A 5,567-nucleotide genomic window follows, 5' to 3' on the forward strand; every position below is an offset into this window, starting at 1 on the left:
GGCGAACTGGTTGCGCCTGGTGCTTCGGCAGAGCTCAGAGCGAAGCAGCCTCCCCCGTCCCCTGCTTTCTCACACACAGACGGAGCAGCACTGCTTTGGATGGGGCTAAAATAACCGAGGCCGGGCTCTGACGGACAGCGCGTGTGTTGCGGCTGGTCTGGGGCCTGGGAGAGGAGCGCCGGATGGCAGGCTGGGGGGCGGGGAGGTGGCCTGGGCGCTGCGTGCTTGGCCTGTCTCCCCCCTCACCCCACTGCACTGCACACAGCCCTTGAGAAAGGAGTGTGTGGAATTAACACTTGCTATCCCAGTGCTTGGAAACTCCAAGCCACAGTTTGGAATTAATTTGGGGAGGGTGCTACAAAAATTCGGTTGGATACAGGGTCTGCCTTCCATGGATGAAGGTGCCTCCGCCTGTTTTGGGGGGGATCCCCCTTCCCTGCATCATAGCTTACCCCATTCAGCATGGCCCCCTGGCCCCCAGGGGGCTAAAGGGGCTGCTGTGAGGATGAGGAGGCAGGGACGCCCATGTCCGCCAGTGCACGTGCCTCAGTTTGGAGCCTAGCCACAATTCTTTGTGCCCCATCTTTCCTTCAGGGAACTCAGATCAGCATTCAGAAGTTCCCAGGCGCTTTGCCATCCAGGTGTTCTGAAGCCCCACCTGTTTTATTTCAGACATGGAGCTATTACAGTCACCTCCAGATCTTTCTCTGGACCAGCTGGGAGCCCTGGAGCCAGCAGGAGAAAACTCAGATGGAGTGGTTCCTTCTTTTTCTATCACTTTGCCCTTCTTTATTTATATTTCACTGGTGGAAGGTTTCCTGAATATTGTTAGGAGGTGTATTCCACCATAACTAGGCAAATATACCTCTCTTGAAGGTTATCAACCCACTGTTCTTAATTTGAATGAACTCAACCAGTAAATGAGCAAAACATAAATAAATTAAAAAGTCATAATTGTTGTCCATCGAAAATTATTTTTCTTCTGCACAACAAAAGGGTGGGAAAAGCAGTATTGGGGTACAATCTTAAAAATGATAGAATGATCTCAGTACGAATCCAAGGCAAACCATTCAACATCACAGTAATTCAAGTCTATGCCCCAACCACTGAGGCCGAAGAAGCTGAGGTTGATCGGTTCTATGAAGACCTACAACACCTTCTAGAACTAACACCAAAAAAAGATGTCCTCTTCATCATAGGGGATTGGAATGCTAAAGTAGGAAGTCAAGAAATCACCGGGATAACAGGCAGGCATGGCCTTGGTGTACAAAATGAAGCAGGACAAAAGCTAATAGAGTTTTGCCAAGAGAACATGCTGATCATAGCAAACACTCTTTTCCAACAGCACAAGAGGCGACTCTACACATGGACGTCACCAGATGGTCAATATCGAAATCAGATTGATTATGTCCTTTGCAGCCAACGATGGAGAAGCTCCATACAGTCAGTAAAAACAAGACCTGGAGCTGACTGTGGCTCAGATCATGAGCTGCTTCTTGCAAAATTTCGTCTTAAATTGAAGAACGTCGGGAAAACCACTAAACCGTTCAGGTATGACCTCAGTCATATCCCTGATGAATATACAGTGGAGGTGAGGAATAGATTTCAGGGATTAGACCTGATAGACAGAGTGCCTGAGGAACTATGGACGGAGGTCCGTAACATTGTTCAGGAGGCAGCAACTAAATCCATCCCAAAGAAAAAGACATGCAAGAAAGCAAAGTGGCTGTCTGATGAGGCTTTACAAGTAGCTGAGGAAAGAAGGGAAGCGAAAAGCAAGGGAGAAAGGGGAAGATATACCCAACTGAATGCAGAGTTCCAGAGAATAGCAAGGAGAGACAAGAAGGCCTTCTTAAATGAACAATGCAAAGAAATCGAGGTAAACAACAGAATGGGAAAGACTAGAGATCTCTTCAAGAAAATTGGAGATCTCAAGGGAACGTTTTGTGCAAAGACGGGCATGATAAAGGACAAAGAAGGCAGGGACCTAACAGAAGCAGATGAGATTAAGAAGAGGTGGCAAGAATACACAGAAGAACTATACAGGAAAGATCTGAATGTCCCTGATAGCCATGATAGTGCGGTCACTGAACTTGAGCCGGACATCCTCGAGAGTGAAGTCAAGTGGGCCTTAGGAAGCATTAGTAACAACAAAGCTAGCGGAGATGACAGTATTCCAGCCGAGCTATTTAAAATCCTCAAAGATGATGCTGTTAAAGTGCTGCATTCAATATGCCAACAAATCTGGAACACTCAACAGTGGCCACAAGACTGGAAAAGGTCAGTTTACATTCCAATTCCAAAGAAGGGCAACGCCAAAGAGTGTTCAAACTACCGCACAATTGCGCTCATTTCACATGCCAGCAAGGTGATGCTCAAAATCCTACAAGCTAGGCTTCAGCAGTATGCGAACCGAGAACTACCAGAAGTACAAGCTGGGTTTCGAAGAGGCAGAGGAACTAGAGATCAAATCGCCAACATTCGCTGCATCATGGAGAAAGCAAGAGAATTCCAGAAAAACGTCTATTTCTGCTTCATTGACTACGCTAAAGCCTTTGATTGTGTGGATCACAACAAACTGTGGCAAATTCTTAAAGTGATGGGAGTACCAGACCACCTTACCTGTCTCCTGAGAAACCTGTACGAGGGTCAAGAAGCAACAGTCAGAACCAGACATGGAACAACCGATTGGTTCAAAATTGGGAAAGGAGTACGACAAGGCTGCATATTGTCACCCTGCTTATTTAACTTATATGCAGAGTACATCATGAGAAATGCCGGGTTGGATGAATCAGAGGTCGGAATTAAGATTGCTGGGAGAATTATCAACAACCTCCGATATGCAGACGATACCACCCTAATGGCAGAAAGCGAAGAGGATCTCAAGAGCCTCTTGTTGAGGGTGAAAGAGGAGAGTGCAAAAGCTGGTTTGAAACTCAACATTAAAAAAACGAAGATCATGGCATCTGGCCCCATCACTTCCTGGCATATAGAAGGGGAAGAAATGGAAGCAGTGACAGATTTTACTTTCTTGGGCTCCAAGATCACCGCAGACGGTGACTGTAGCCATGAAATTAAAAGACGCTTGCTCCTTGGGAGGAAAGCTATGGCCAACCTAGACAGCATAGTAAGAAGCAGAGACATCACCTTGCCGACAAAGGTCCGTCTAATCAAAGCTATGGTTTTCCCAGTAGTAATGTATGGCTGTGAGAGCTGGACTATAAGGAAGGCTGAGCACCGAAGAATTGATGCTTTCGAACTGTGGTGCTGGAGAAGACTCTTACGAGTCCCCTGGACTGCAAGGAGGTCAAATCAGTCCATCCGAAAGGAAATCAACCCTGAGTGCTCATTGGAAGGACAGATAATGAAGCTGAAGCTCCAATATTTTGGCCACCTAATGCGAAGAGAAAACTCCCTGGAAAAGACCCTGATGCTGGGAAAGACTGAAGGCAAAAGGAGAAGGGGACGGCAGAGGATGAGATGGCTAGATAGCATCACGGATGCAATGAATATGAACTTGAGCACGCTCCGGGAGAGAGCGCAGGACAGGAAGGCCTGGCGTGCTATGGTCCATGGGGTCACGAAGAGTCGGACACGACTGAACGACTGAACAACAACAACATTCTTTATCAAAGTGCCTCATGGCTGAAATTTCCTACATAATGTTATCTGCAATTGGGAGAAGCACCCTTAATTTTCCAGAGCAGAGATGTTTTGGATGATATAGAGGGTAGCAAAATTAAATATACTTAGTGTTATATGTACCCATCCCTTCCACAGGGTAGTATCCAATGTTAGCCCTATGTAGAGTAGACCCATTGAAATGAATGGGACTTCATTTAGTGTGACTAACCTAAGTCTCATTCATTTCAGTGGGTTTACTCTACATAGGATGAACGTTGGATACCACCCACTGTCTCCACAGCACTCAGGGAGGTTTATGACAATTTAAAACAATACAATTCCAGCAAAAATTATCAATACCACTAAGCAACAACAAAAATAATGTCAACAGAAAGGCACGGTAAATAAACAAGGTCAGCACAAGGATTGGGGCACGCAGTCCTTCGTTGCAGGTGGGCCAAACGATGTTACATTTGAGGGCCAAATTCAATTCTGGAGAAGCTCCCAGGGGCCACATGTCAGTGGTGGGTGGGTCTGAAGACCAAAAATGCCCGCCTGTTTTAACTTAAAACGCTTCCTGCCAGCCACTGAGCCTTAGGAGAGACACTTCAACCTTTAAGACCGGGGAAAAAACTGCACAAAAGCCGGGAGACTGGTGGTTGGTGGAAAGGGGGTGGGTGGGGGGAATGCTGCTGGGGGAAGAGAGTCGTGCCACGGTGGCACCGGCTAAACAGCCGCTGACTCCTTCACCTGTTCCGCTTAGCAGGCAGGGTGGCCACACAGCCGCCTCCAAAAAAGAGGACAAGCATCGCCCTAAAGAGGACAAAAGAGGACAGAGATTTGAATAATAATGGCGCATGCCAACTTGCGCACATAGGCTCACATTTATAAGTAACTACTACCATTTATATAGAAATAGGGCGCATCTCACCATAGAGGGGAAGGCTGGGAGCAGGCAGCCTGGGTGCCGCTCGGGCCGGTGTGAACTGCGGATGGGAAGTGCCAAGGCCCCTGCACTGCTCTCCCTCCCGAGGGTTTTTGAAACCAGACTCGGACTGGGCCGCCCTCCAAGCAGAGGAGGCCTCTGATCAGAGGACCGTCCTCTGCCAAGGCAGATACATGGCCACCCTATTAGGAGAGGGGGGGACACACCGACCAGGAAATCACAACATGATGCAACCACAGCAGCCACATCTCCAGGAGCCATGGATACACCGCCAGCCCCCAGGACACCTCCCCACGTTGCACCACGCACAGTGCCATAGCACTGCCCCCTCCCATGCCACACGCTCCTGGGGGCATCAGTCAGCTGCTGGAGTACATCACCCCAGGCCTGGATGCCCAGGGGCTGCTCTGGGGAGGAGGAGGAGGAGGAGGAGAGCGAGTGGTACGCCTGGGGGCTCTGCTCCTGTTCCAGCCTCCCACCTGCCGTGGGGGGGACCGGAGGCTGCAAAGACTGCGAGCATTTATGTCCCTCGTGGGCTGCGGCGGAACCAGGCCTGGCTCCAGGTTGGCTTTTTTGCAGGGGGGGACCTGAACAAGCTGCCCTCCGTTAGCCCCCTCCCAGTGTCATCCTAGCCCCCGTGTGAGTCCTGGCGGGTGCTGACACTAGCCGGGCACTGCCCGGCTGCATCGCGAAGGCACCAGGAGGGGAGGATGCGGACGACTGGGCGGCTCCCTGAGTGCACTTTTCCTGGCCATAGGGACGCACGCCAGCCCCCGGGAAGACGCAAGCAAGCGTTGCTTGGTTTGGGGGAATGAAAAAGATGTTCAGTGGACATAACTGACATAGATATGTATGGTCAGGAAGCCTCCAGTGCCAGCAGACCTGAAGCAAAGAGAGTGGCGTGGAAGAGAGCACAGCCTGGGGCTGCCCACTCCTTACCAAGCCCTGGAAAGTGAGAAGGTACAGCGGTCAGGCCAGAGAACTGGGGCCGCTGGGC

This window comes from Heloderma suspectum, chromosome 8, assembly GCF_057233095.1.
Source record: "Heloderma suspectum isolate Gila_16-S chromosome 8, 16-S_ref, whole genome shotgun sequence".
NCBI lineage: Eukaryota > Metazoa > Chordata > Lepidosauria > Squamata > Helodermatidae > Heloderma > Heloderma suspectum.